Source organism: Pagrus major, chromosome 22, assembly GCF_040436345.1.
Source record: "Pagrus major chromosome 22, Pma_NU_1.0".
In the NCBI taxonomy this organism is placed as follows: Eukaryota; Metazoa; Chordata; class Actinopteri; order Spariformes; family Sparidae; genus Pagrus; species Pagrus major.
Window position 1 is genome coordinate 1,667,633 of NC_133236.1, and position 14,497 is coordinate 1,682,129.

The 14,497-nt window shown below is 48.3% G+C and overlaps 1 long non-coding RNA gene across 2 annotated transcripts; it reads left to right on the plus strand.

Annotated features, from left to right (window-relative positions):
- Window positions 1-5,326: 5,326 nt before the first annotated feature.
- LOC141017631 (uncharacterized) lies at window positions 5,327-13,581 on the plus strand. 2 transcript variants are annotated; one of them, XR_012180664.1, is made up of 3 exons: window positions 5,327-6,193; window positions 12,303-12,368; window positions 13,286-13,581. It is a non-coding gene; the product is annotated as an uncharacterized lncRNA (long non-coding RNA). The 2 variants fall into 2 exon arrangements; XR_012180663.1 differs by lacking the exon at window positions 5,327-6,193 and having other exon boundaries at window positions 11,786-12,368.
- Window positions 13,582-14,497: the final 916 nt, after the last annotated feature.

Here is a 14,497-nt window from a genome sequence, read left to right on the forward strand (position 1 = left end):
CTCAATAACATGAGCAAAATAAATATATAGCCAAAGCTATAAAATTACAAATACTGTTGAAAAATAAACAGAATTAAACTCCATTTTGGAGATGATGAAAATTATAAATATAAAATATAATATACCTATAAAATATACATATACAAAGTAAATTAAATAGCTTACACACTGAGGTAACAGACTTGCTGTCTGTGCTGTAAATCACAAATCAAGTAACTTGTAAGTAAACAAATGAACAACTTCTTCCTCTTGAGAAAACCAAACTCGTTGCATAGTGGAGTGGATTCAAGAGAGTTTGAAATTCTTCTTCAGAAACACCATCATGTCCACATTGTCTGGTGAGAGGCTTGCTCTCTGTGCTGTGACAATGTCCCCTGCAGTGGAAAACACCCTTTCACTGGGGACAGATGTGGCTGGGATTCCAAGGTAACGTTTAGCCAACTTGGCTAAATGAGGAAACTGGTTCTGATTGTCCTTCCACCACACAAGTGGATTTGACTCCACTGAGAGGCTCTGCACTGCTCTGTAATGCTGCACCTCCTCATCCACCACTTGAGACAAAGGCTTTGATGATGCCTGTTCCACTGGAAATAAGTCTCCAAACAGTTCAGCCATTGGTGCTCTTTTGGCTGGAGGAGGACAGTCACTGCTGCTGGAGGCCATCTCTGATTGCTCTTCTGTCTCCTCCCTGGAAGTCTGGGCCTAACAAAGACAAAACCCATAACAACATAATGTTAGATAAAATTAAGGTTCAAAAATATGAAATCCAGTAGAGCTAAAGTTAAGCCTTTATGATCCAAAATGCCGACTTTAATTAAATAGGCCTAACTGATTTACACAGAACTTTATTGAAATTAACCCTATTAATATTAACACAGTCAAATACCTGAACAGTCTGTGAACAGTCTTACAGAATACTCTCAGTCAGGCTCTTGAAGATTGCATCTTGGGTGGTCCCATCCAGGAAAGGTAACGATTTGAAACGGGGGTCAAGTGCAGTGCTCACATGAAGAAACTGAATTAGTGCCCTATCTGTATCAGGGTATCTGTCTTCGAAGTCATGTGCAATGGCAGCTTTGATGTCTTTCACAACTTTTGAGTCAGAGCCACTGGGCTTCATGGAGGCCAGGATTCTTTGTTTCAATGGCATGATCATTGAAATAGTTGGCATCTGCTCAGTGCTCATGAGGGTCGTCACGGTTTTAAGGGGTTTAAGAACCTGTACCACGTCCTCAGCTAGTTTCACATAATTATCAGACAGAGTGACGATGTCTTTAATGTTCTTCTTAACACTCTTATCTGTTAATGCCGAGAAAACAGCCGCCTGCTGCTCAAGATAGCGCTCTAGCATGTCGTGGCTCGAGTTCCACCTGGTAGCGACATCCTGGACCAGCTTGTGTGAGGGCAGCTGTAGCATCTCCTGTTTCTCTTTCAATACAGCTGCAGCTGTTGTGCTGCGGTGGAAAAACGTGACCACTTTCCTCACTCTACCGAGGAGTCGGGACATCTCTTGAACGCCCATCCCTCTCTGCGCAGCCAGATTGACAATGTGAGCAAAGCATCGAATATGCGGTGAAAATCCGGCCGCTCCGACAGCATTGGCAATATTCCTGGCATTGTCTGTTGTCACGGGAACGGGGACGTCTGATCTGCTGATCTTCCACTCTGCCACAGCCTCTTTAAGTATCCCCGATAAATGGTCGCTTGTATGGCTCTCAAACACCGCACGTGTTTGGAGGACGGGGTTTGCAATTAGCCAATTGTTATTAACATAGTGTGCCGTTATGGTTAAGTAGCTGTCTGTGGCACGGGACGTCCATCCATCTGTGGTGATGGCTATGGAGTCGGCACTGCTCAATTCCTCTTCTATTTTCGATTTGGTTTCATTGAAAAGGGTTGGGAGCACATTTTGTGAGAAATGCGCCCGGCTTGGCAGTTCATAATGGGGCTCGAGCACACTAAGTAAAAACTTGAACCCATCATTTTCCACCATTGGAAAGGGGCGCATGTCCAGAGCCATGAATGTTGCAACTGCCCTCGTTATCTTTTGAGCCCGGTCCGAATTGGCTGGCAATTTAGCTTGAAATAAATTAGGGAGAGTAGACTGTTGTTGTTGTTGGGGTTTCTTTGCTCTTAAATTGATGTCGGGATGGTGCCTTAAGATATGCATTTGCATATTTGACGTGTTGCCTGTCACTTGAGGAAGCTTCTTAAAACACTTACGGCAAATGGTTTGGGTTTTGTCCACAACACGACTGCCATCCTTAATCTCAACCGGATAGCCGAAATGTTGCCACACTGCTGACCTAAATGAGCTCGGAGGGTCCACAATTTCAGGGTTACCGGCATTAGCCATCTTCTTGTAGCCAACTTCGTCACCCAGCCAAGCAGCTGCTTGCAAAAAGTTTAGCGTCTCATGATTGGAGGGTGGTCACATGACACGCCGTTTGGTAGCACTGATAGCTCATAGGGCTGGAAGTTGTGTCGTGATTCTGCCTTCTCACACCGCGAGACAGGTTCGTGGATCTGAGTGTCGCGATTTCAGTTTCGATACGTGTATCGTTACAGCCCTAGTGGCAAGCGATTATTTGAAGGGAGTGGTAGGTGCATTGTGTGCAGCAAATTATGGTTAGCGTTTCCCACATTCTACTGTGGTCGGCTGACAGTCAGATCATGAATCGAAATGCAAAGTCTTCTTTCTTGTACTGTTAGGACCAGTACTTGAAGTGTTTTCCTGGTGCAGCGAATGGGTTTTGTATCCCTGCTATGGAGCACATTCATGCACATAAAGCAAACCAACCTAATATGAATGAAGTACACATGCATATATGAAATGTATCCATCAAAGATACATATTATATGAATAACAGTGGTCTGATCCATGTTGCTATCAGCATCAAGTTACACTCACCTGCCAGAGAGAGACTGCAGAAATAGTGGAAACAGCAGGTCATGGTTCTGCTGTGAACTGACACTTTGAAGGCTGGAAGTTCATCAGCACATCTCTAAAACGTCCAGTTCAAAGTCTATATGAATGAACCATCTAATGACATCTGCTTACAACTACAATGCAAACTGTATTCACAGATATATCTAATCTTCCCAGGACCTCTGAACAGTGGACTTGGCCCTTCACACAAGTAGCACACAAGAATTAGTCTGCCTCTCACATACAGCTCGTCTGGCTAATGTCCAAACAGCCCAGGGTAGCTGTGCATGTGTGAACTAGGGGTGGTGAAAAAAATCAATTATTGATTAATCGCGATTATAATATTGATGATTATGAGTCGATTATTAAATTTCCAAAGATCGATTATTTACATTTTTTTTTTGTATTACAAACCGGAGTCCTCCTCTTACTGGCTGTCATACCTGATTTAACCGCAAGGCGGAGCTGTTACCTGTCTGTCATAACAAGACAGCGTGTAACAGAGCCGGCGAGCAAGTGTGCTAACCGAGCCGAGGTGAGCGAGGTGCGGGTGCGAGGTGATAAAATGGAGCAAGAAATAGCAACAACCGGCAACCAGCTAATCCACTCAGCTCCATCTGGCCTTAAAGCAAGTGTGTGGGTGCACTTTGGTTTTTATGGGAGGACTTCACAACATGTCGACAGAACGTACGTTGTCTGCAAGCTTTGCCACACTAAGCTAAAGTACTGCGGCAATACTAGCAACATGAGGGCTCACATGTCGCGCTTCCATCCAGGGGAGGCAGCCTGGGCAAAGGACGAGCGCCTGAAGCCTGTCATCCCACCAAACCAGCGCACTCTCCACGAGGTTGCTAAGCTTGCGCCCAGCTCAGAGCGAGCTAAGAAAATCACCAAGTGTATATCCTACTTCATTGCGAAGGACATGAGACCATACAGCGTGGTGGAAAACACAGGCTTCCGCTACATGGTCCACAGTCTGGAGCCAAGATATGTTATTCCATCCCGGAGCTTTTTCACGCTTAAATCGATTCCAAATCTTTACAAGGAGACAAAGCTTTCTGTGCAAGAGTCACTCAACTCTGCTCACAGGGTAGCAATAACGTGCGATGCCTGGACATCCAGAGCTACAGTCTCATACGTGATCGTTACAGCTCATTATGTCAGCAGTAAATGGAAGCTAATGTCCTATGTACTTCAGACGAGAGCTATGGATGATAGCCACACAGGCGCAAATATGTGTGAGTTTCTCAAAGCAATGGCAGACGAGTGGGGAATAGAGAAACACGACCTGGTTCTCGTCACCGACAATGCTTCTAACATGAGCCTGGCTGCTGAGCTTCGCAACTTTCTACATGTCCGGTGTTACGCTCACACGCTCAACATCGCTTGTCACTGAGCCCTGAAGCTGCCCACTGTAGGCCGACTCTTGGGTAGAGTCAGACGGATCACTGCCTTCTTTCATCACAGCACCACAGCCAGTCATGTGTTGGAACAAAAGCAGGCCCTACTCGGTAAGTCAAAGGCTTAAAATTAATAAATAATATAATAATAATAACATATTAAAATGTTTGCCTTTGTAATCGAAGTAAATCTATTTAAACTGTAGCATAGTAGCATAAAAATCAAGCTTTTTATAATTTTTCTGACTGATGTTAAATGGAAGATCAATAATCGTTAATAATCGAAAATTGAATCGATAATCGTTAATAATCAAAAATTAATTTGTAATCGAATCGAGACTTCAATAATCGGAATCGAATCGAATCGGGTAATTGGGCTGATTAACCACCCCTAGTGTGAAGACTGCTATATGGATCAGATCCACAGTACTTGTGTAGTGATATGAGGCATCATTGCCATATCAAACTTAATTTTGCTGCACCACCGCCCCTCTGGCTCATTAGCCAATCGTTACGCAGACAGAGGGGATAAAAGTAGGCCGTGCTCCTCCTCCTGACCTCTCGCTTCCTGCCTCTTCGGCCCGTCCACTTCCGGGTGGTGGTACTCGCCACTAGCATCTGAGCACAGGTAGGCGCACGTTGCCGTGCTGTTTGTGTACATTAGTCCGTGTTCCATGTAAATCAAACCGTGACTCTTTAATAGATCTGGCGTTTCCACTGCGGTCGAGGCGATTATTTGGTGTGTTTGCTGCTGCCGACCAGAGCATTGGTGAGTTATGACGTACTTCTGTTTATTGCTGTAGCTAGGTGCTAAACTCCCCTTCTGCTCCTCTTCCTCTAATAGTCTGCTGGTCGTGTGCTGCATGCATGGTGGCTGTCTTCCCCCGCTGTGTGATTTTCTTCACCCCTCTCCCTCTTTGGATGGGACGCTAATATCCCCGGACTAATACCGGAGTTATGGATGCTAAAGCTAATTAAGCTAAGTAAGCGCTGCTGCTCAATCACGGCACCTGGGCCACTGCTACGTCACTATCGCTGCTTCGCCGCTGTTCTGCCACTGTGTTGTTGCTGCTGCTGCTTGCTGCTGCTGCTTGCTGCCGCTACTCCGACGGCTTGGTGTGGGTCGCTGTTTGGCCACTGTACTGTGTTGTTGCTGCTGCTGCTTGCTGCTTGCTGCCTACTCCGACGGCTTGGTGTGGGTCGCTGTTTGGCCACTGTACTGTGTTGCTGCCGCTGCGCCAACGGCTCGGTTTGGACCCGGTCGGCCGCCTTTGGTCCACCTGCTTCCTGCTACTGACCGTGTGTGTGTGCGTGTTTTAAAGGCAATCCGCCGAGGTTTGGTGTTATTGTTTATTTGTTTATCTTCTGTTTAATGGCTGATTTTCTTTTGGTAATTTCCTAGTATTTTGGGTGTTTATTGTTTTTGTTGGGGTAATTTGTTTATTTTGAGAGTTGATTACAATTAAAGTTTTTCTTTATTATTTGTTAAACTTAAATAGTTATGGTTAATTCTTGAGTTGATCTCTGGCCAGAGACTCTTGATTTCTTGTCTTGGTTGGTTGATTTTTGATCAATTCAATATTTTTTTTCAGTTTATTATCTATAGTTTGTTGGCACAAATTATAAAATATTGTTTTCTTTTCTTTAACTGTGGGCCCTCCTAATTGTGTTTTCCTCTTCCCCTAGTGCTGAAGGCCGACGGTGTTGGTGGTGGTGGTTCCCCTGGGTGGTGGTGATCCCCTTGTGTGTTGTGTGATCCCCGTTCAAGATTTTCTTTGTGCACGTCACCTTTTTGCTGTGAGTGGGGTGTTCTCCGTTTTCTTTTTGGATGTCATCTCCCCTATCACAACCCCTCCTCCAGCCGGTAAGCCTCAGCCTGAACCCCCCACTTTCTCCAGTTGGGCTCCTTTCTCCTTTTTTCCATTTAGTGCCAAATCTTGTGGACTTTTAAATAATAAAAGTTTGTATATGTGAACATTGAACTCCGTCTCCTGCCCTCCCTGAGTGAACGAACCTGAGTGTCCTCTTTCGTAGATAATAATTGACCTATAGTACGGGTCCTTGGGCCCTAACCCAAGGTGGCGTTGTTGGTATTTGGTACATAACATGGTAATAACCCTCGTGTCGCCACAAACTTGGCGTTGTCGGCAGGATAAACTCTGTGGAGGTGGAGACGTGTGTTCCATGTTTTCTTTCTTTCTGTCCTTTTGCTTTGCAGATTGCCTTTTTGTGTGTGAATGAGTAGCAGCTTAAGTCGAACCAGCGGTGAGTCCATTGTGTTCTTTTGGTAGTCGTGGCTCTAGTGTTCAGTTTAGCCGTAACTGTATAGTAATGGAGGGAGAGCTACAAGAGTTGAGGGATTTGGTGGCACAGTTGAGGGCAGAGAATGATAGATTGCAGCAGGAACAGGCTGTGGCTGTGCCTGGTCCTAGTGCTGCACCTTCCATTCCTGCTGAACCTCTTCCAGCACCGTCCACTTCTACCGCTCCTGTAACAGAGCGACTGGTCCTTGTACCCCGAGATAGGAAGTGCCCAGTGTTTAGGGGTAGATCAGGTATAGGGCTAGAGGAGTGGATTGAGGAAGCTCAGGCTTGCATGAGGACTCGCCACCTGTCCACATACGATCAAGCGTTCTTTCTTTTTGACCATTTAGAGGGAGATGCGCGTGAAGAAATAAAATATCGCTCAACCGCTGACAGAGGTGACCCAGCTAAAATTATTGTGGTTTTGCGAGAGTTGTATGGTCGCGCAGACTCGTACGTTGCCTTACAGGAGGCGTTTTTCTCGAGGCGACAACAAGATGGGGAGACTCTCCAAGAGTTCTCCCTCGCGTTAATGAGTTTGATGTCTGCGGTGAAACAAAGTGCTCCAAGCGAGATGCCAAATGCAGATGTGTTGTTGCGCGATCAGTTTATTGAAAATGTCATTGATGGTTCCCTCCGTCGAGAATTAAAACAATTAGTACGCAGGCAGCCTACAGTCTCTCTGCTGGATGCTAGGGCAGAGGCAATTAGGTGGGAGCGAGAGGGACTGCCAGGGGGGGTGCGGGGCCGAAGCCACTCAGTTCCTTCATTGATGGGCTTGCAGTGTGGTGTCCAGACTGCTCCTTCCGTAGCTAGTCCACGCCAGACTTCGGAGCTGCAGGAGGTGAAACAAATGCTGAAGCTCCAACAGGAACAGCTTAACCATCTCACCGACACTCTTGCTCAGCTGCAGATCAATCGGCAGCGTAACCTTTCTTCTTACCGTGGCCCAGTTATCTGCCGGCGATGTCAGCAGCCTGGCCACTTCGCCAGGGAGTGTAGAGGAGAGCGTGTCCCTTCTCAACCTTCAGTGACCGCTTCTTCTCGGCGGGATCCAGCTCAGCATTCGGGAAACTAGCGCCCGTCGAACTGCGGAGCCAAAGTTCGAGGGGAGCTGCTACGGGCTCACCTGTCACGTTGGGGGATGAGAGAGAGGCTAAGCTAATCAGCGCTTGTCCACACATGGACATGGTTATGGGGGGAGTAACGGTTCCTTGCTTGGTGGACACTGGGTCCATGGTGTCCACTATCAGAGAAAGCTTTTTCCGGCAACATTTCGCGACTTGGGACCAAGACAAACTTCAGTCTTGCCATTGGCTTCAGCTTCAAGCAGCCAATGGATTGCCCATCCCATATCTCGGCTACTTGGAACTTGAAGTCGAGCTTTGCGGTAGGACTTTGCCAGGGTGTGGGCTACTGGTGGTCAAGGACCCCCCAGCTGATGCTTCTCTTCCTGCCCCGGGTGTCTTGGGGATGAACATTTTACGAAGATGCTACAGCACCTTGTTTGGGCAACATGGCTCTGCCCTGTTTAATCTGCCCACCGTCACTGAAGCACCAAGGTCTGTGGTGCAGGCATTGCAGAGATGCCATCAAGCCTCTCTGACTTCTTCTTCAGATGTCATTAGCAAGGTCAAGCTGCGAGGCAAGAAAGCTTGCCGTATCTTTGGTGGCACTATGCAGTTTGTTCCAACCACCTGTTCGGCCCAGTACTCTGGGACTGTTGTGCTCTTTGAGCCCTTGGATCGGGGCCTTCCTGCTGGGCTGCTTGCATCCCCAGCACTGGTTAGAGTTGAGGGAGGTACTGTGTACATACCTGTTGTAAATGTTGGAACTGCTGATGTGTTGCTTTACCCTCGTACAGAGGTTGGTGCTTTGCGTGAGGTCGGTGTGGTGAGCTTACCTTCTGGTGTTAAGGAGGTTCCATCTTTCTTGGCCACCGTTGCATCCCAGGCTGTAGTTTCTACGCTGCAAGACCAAATAGATGCGGTTGACCTATCTGTTTTGTCAGCTGACGAACAGAAGGAAGCCCGACTTCTTCTTTGGAAATATGCTTCTGTCTTTTCCTCCCACGACAGCGACCTGGGGTGCACCAACCTGATAGCGCATGAAATCCGGCTTTTGGATGACACTCCCATACGTCAGCGCTATAGGCGTATTCCGCCATCGGAATACGAAGTGGTCAAGGAACACATCAACCAGCTGCTTAATGCGCAGGTCATCAGGGAAAGCTGCAGTCCATTTGCATCACCAATTGTGTTAGTTAAGAAGAAGGATGGTAGCCTGCGCTTGTGCGTAGACTACCGGCAGCTTAACAACAAGACCCGAAAAGACGCATTTCCTCTTCCTCGGATCGAGGAATCGCTGGATGCCCTCACAGGAGCCCGCTGGTTTTCCACTATGGATTTAGCCAGCGGGTACAATCAAGTCCCGGTGGCAGAGGCCGACCGACCCAAGACAGCGTTTTGCACTCCTTTCGGACTCTTTGAATGGAACCGCATGCCTTTCGGGTTGTGTAATGCACCCAGCACTTTCCAGCGACTCATGCAGCGGGTTTTTGGAGATCAACAATGTCAGTCATTGCTTTTGTATTTGGATGACATTGTGGTCTTCTCCTCCACCTTCCAACAACATCTTAAGAGGCTGGAAGTGGTCCTGCAGCGGTTACAGCACGAAGGTCTGAAAGCGAAGTTGTCAAAGTGTTCGTTCTTTCAGCAAGAGGTGCGTTATTTGGGTCACATCATTTCAACCGAAGGTGTTTCCACCGATCCAAGCAAGGTTGAGGTGGTAGCCAACTGGCAGCCCCCCACCACCATCTTGGCGCTGCGGTCCTTTCTCGGGTTCGCAAGTTACTATCGTCGCTTTGTGGAGGGCTTTGCCAAGTTGGCTGCCCCTCTACATCGCCTTGTAGCTGAACTTGTGGGGTCCAAGTCCAGACGGTCTGAACCACAAGTGGTGGAAAAATGGACAGGGGAACATCAGCAGAGCTTTGATGCCTTAAAATCTAAGCTTACCACCACACCCGTGCTGGCATATGCTGACTTTTCCCTTCCTTTTATTTTGGAAGTTGACGCAAGCCATGGAGGCCTGGGTGCAGTGCTCTCCCAAGAGCGAGAAGGAAAGGTGCGGCCCATAGCCTTCGCCAGCCGAAGCTTAAGGCCGACTGAACGCAACCCCGCCAATTATAGCTCCATGAAGCTCGAGTTTCTGGCGTTAAAATGGGCTATGGCGGATAAATTTCGTGAGTACTTGCTAGGCCACCAATGCATTGTCTTCACAGACAATAACCCGCTCAGCCACCTGACATCGGCTAAGCTTGGAGCCCTGGAGCAGCGTTGGGCAGCCCAACTTGCGTCGTTTAATTTTGAGATCCGTTACCGTTCGGGCAAGAGTAACACGAATGCGGATGCTCTGTCTCGCTTGCATCCTCCCAGAACCCTAGATCTTGAGACGATGGTCTCCGGCACATCACTTCCTCAGCCCTTGCAACAGGTTCTCCAGGTCAGGGGGCCTAGAGCCTGTCAGGCTGCTGTTCAGGCCCTGCCTCAGCATCTGCCGGCAGACATTGGTGAACTTCAGCAAGCTGATCCTGTGACCCAGGAAGTTCTTGTGTTTTGGCAGCAGAAACGATACCCGAATCATGACGAACGTAAGCGGTTATCTCCATCAGCCTTGGTGCTTCTCAAGCAGTGGGAGCGATTGATTGAGCGGGCCGGAGTGGTGTACCGGCAAGTCTCTCGCTCCGACGGGGGGGAAGTAGTTCTCCAGGTGCTTTTGCCAGCTGCTCTGAGGGACAAAGTCCTCATGGAGGTCCACCAAAATCATGGCCACCAGGGGGTGGGCAGAACTTTGGAACTGCTCCGGCAGCGGTGCTATTGGCCGGGGATGTCGTCTGATGCGAAGCGTTGGTGTCAAATGTGTGAGAGGTGCCAAGTGGCTAAGGACTCCAGGCCACCAGCTCATAGCTTTATGGGACATCTGCTGGCTTCAGAGCCTAATGAAATCCTTGCAATGGATTTCACCCTGCTTGAACCCACCCATAACGGGCTGGAGAATGTCCTGGTGCTGACGGATGTTTTTAGCAAATACACCCTTGCCATCCCCACTCGTGACCAGCGCGCCTCTACTGTGGCACAAGTGCTCGTCACGGAGTGGTTTTCGAAGTTTGGTGTTCCAGCCCGCATTCATTCCGATCAGGGTCGCAACTTCGAAAGTGTACTTATTCAGCAGCTGTGCTGTCTCTACACTATCGAGAAATCCCGCACCACACCGTACCATCCGGCAGGTAACGGTCAGTGCGAGCGTTTCAACCGCACTCTTCATGATCTGCTGCGCACTTTGCCTCCCTCTAGAAAGCGTTGCTGGCACTCCTGTCTACCTCAGATACTGTACGCTTATAACACTACTCCACACCAATCCACTGGGGAATCCCCCTTTTTCCTCATGTTTGGTCGTGAAGCAAGGCTCCCTGTTGATTTCTTGTTGGGAAGAGTGCAGGATCCTGTAGACGGGACGGTGAATGACTGGGTCCGGGAGCATCAGACCCGGTTACACGTGGCGTTTGAAGGCGTCCGGGGTAGGCTAAAGGAGGCAGCTCAACGCCGGAAGGAAAATCATGACCAGTCGGTCCGGTCAGAACCACTGGTGGAGGGCCAGTTAGTGTTTTTAAAGGAGTTTGGTTGGAAGGGTCGTCATAAGATCCAGGACAGATGGAATCCTGTGGTGCATCGGGTGATTAAAGCTCCCCCTGGTAATGGTGCGGTGTATACAGTTGCACCAGAGGACGACCCTGCCAAGGTCAAACGGGTACACCGAACACTGCTTAAAGCCATAGTTGGGATGGCTGCTTCAGGCAACAACCATGCTCCTCTTCCCATCTCACTTGGCCGGCCAGCAGCGCTGGCGAGCTCGTCTGATGACGAGGACTTGATGGCTGTGGTAAGGGACACCATCCTCCCTCCCGCTGGTCATGCTGCGGGAGAAGTCCAACCGGCTCTTGCATCGGCGACACCCGTTGCCTCGACAGCCCCATTGCCCCCTGCTCTTTCAGTTCCTTCGGCCTCTCCCTTTTCTGGGAGTAGCGACACCGCTGTGCTACGTACAGTACCTTTACCCTCAGCACTTCCTGCCCACTCGATGGTATGGCCTCCTACTGTCAGGGCCGCTCCCGTGGCAGTCCTTCCTCCAGGGAATGATGAAGCTGTCAGGCGACGGACGACCCGATCTACAGCTGGTCAACATTCAAACCTTCATCACTTACCCAGGCCTGCCAATGAGGTGGCTCATGAAGGGCCTTCAGCCGTTCAGTCAAGTGCTGTGTCTGCTTTCTTTAGACCATGGTCTTAGAGGCTATCTTTCAAGTGCATCGTCGGGTCGACGATGAACATGGGGGGGGTGGATTGTAGTGATATGAGGCATCATTGCCATATCAAACTTAATTTTGCTGCACCACCGCCCCTCTGGCTCATTAGCCAATCGTTACGCAGACAGAGGGGATAAAAGTAGGCCGTGCTCCTCCTCCTGACCTCTCGCTTCCTGCCTCTTCGGCCCGTCCACTTCCGGGTCGTGGTACTCGCCACTAGCATCTGAGCACAGGTAGGCGCACGTTGCCGTGCTGTTTGTGTACATTAGTCCGTGTTCCATGTAAATCAAACCGTGACTCTTTAATAGATCTGGCGTTTCCACTGCGGTCGAGGCGATTATTTGGTGTGTTTGCTGCTGCCGACCGGAGCATTGGTGAGTTATGACGTACTTCTGTTTATTGCTGTAGCTAGGTGCTAAACTCCCCTTCTGCTCCTCTTCCTCTAATAGTCTGTTGGTCGTGTGCTGCATGCATGGTGGCTGTCTTCCCCCGCTGTGTGATTTTCTTCACCCCTCTCCCTCTTTGGATGGGACGCTAATATCCCCGGACTAATACCGGAGTTATGGATGCTAAAGCTAATTAAGCTAAGTAAGCGCTGCTGCTCAATCACGGCACCTGGGCCACTGCTACGTCACTATCGCTGCTTCGCCGCTGTTCTGCCACTGTGTTGTTGCTGCTGCTGCTTGCTGCTGCTGCTTGCTGCCGCTACTCCGACGGCTTGGTGTGGGTCGCTGTTTGGCCACTGTACTGTGTTGTTGCTGCTGCTGCTTGCTGCTTGCTGCCTACTCCGACGGCTTGGTGTGGGTCGCTGTTTGGCCACTGTACTGTGTTGCTGCCGCTGCGCCAACGGCTCGGTTTGGACCCGGTCGGCCGCCTTTGGTCCACCTGCTTCCTGCTACTGACCGTGTGTGTGTGCGTGTTTTAAAGGCAATCCGCTGAGGTTTGGTGTTATTGTTTATTTGTTTATCTTCTGTTTAATGGCTGATTTTCTTTTGGTAATTTCCTAGTATTTTGGGTGTTTATTGTTTTTGTTGGGGTAATTTGTTTATTTTGAGAGTTGATTACAATTAAAGTTTTTCTTTATTATTTGTTAAACTTAAATAGTTATGGTTAATTCTTGAGTTGATCTCTGGCCAGAGACTCTTGATTTCTTGTCTTGGTTGGTTGATTTTTGATCAATTCAATATTTTTTTTCAGTTTATTATCTATAGTTTGTTGGCACAAATTATAAAATATTGTTTTCTTTTCTTTAACTGTGGGCCCTCCTAATTGTGTTTTCCTCTTCCCCTAGTGCTGAAGGCCGACGGTGTTGGTGGTGGTGGTTCCCCTGGGTGGTGGTGATCCCCTTGTGTGTTGTGTGATCCCCGTTCAAGATTTTCTTTGTGCACGTCACCTTTTTGCTGTGAGTGGGGTGTTCTCCTTTTTCTTTTTGGATGTCATCTCCCCTATCACAACCCCTCCTCCAGCCGGTAAGCCTCAGCCTGAACCCCCCACTTTCTCCAGTTGGGCTCCTTTCTCCTTTTTTCCATTTAGTGCCAAATCTTGTGGACTTTTAAATAATAAAAGTTTGTATATGTGAACATTGAACTCCGTCTCCTGCCCTCCCTGAGTGAACGAACCTGAGTGTCCTCTTTCGTAGATAATAATTGACCTATAGTACGGGTCCTTGGGCCCTAACCCAAGGTGGCGTTGTTGGTATTTGGTACATAACATGGTAATAACCCTCGTGTCGCCACACTTGTAAACGTTGGCCTGCGTGTAAACGGTAACGTTACATATAAATATGTTTCATACGGCAGTAGTCTATCATAGCTAGATAGCTAACGTTAGCTACAAGCTGACGATGCTAACGATGTTAATGTTGGGCTAATACATACAAAAGCAACACAAGGAGCTAACGTTAGCTATGTTGACTACATAATGCAGAGTAATAATACATTTCCCCCAACCAAAACAAACCAGGTCATTACCTGTCCAACAGAGACAAAGCTACCATGGCGTCCGTGTTCAGGCCTTCAACTCCATCAGTTGTCGCCATTGTTGAACAGCCACTCCAATGTTGACTCTCGTTTACTTCGTTAGCTATCCAACTTCTTTTTGTTTGAAGCCTTCTCGAGCTCGAGTCTTTCTTTTCTTGTTCTGTTTGGCAGTACAAGCTGCTGTAGGTACAGCTGGTAATGAAAAGTGTGGCTGTACTTTCACCGCCATTCTTGTCGGTAAACAATGAGCTCACTCCGCCACAGCTCCAGCAGTGCGGTGTGTAGACTCGGTCATGCGCAGTGAGTGATGGGCGGAGTCAGAGCAGGGTGGGCAGGTAAGGACAGATTGATAGATGGGTAGGCTGTCCATACAATATCTTCAGGCCCTAAAATTGATTGGATGAAGTTATTACAGCCATGTGGCTGCACACAGACCATGGATTATTTTCCTTTTTTTTCCCAAAGCATTTTATATTTTGATCACTGTCTGGATATTAACAGATTTTATACAAATATAATAAAAA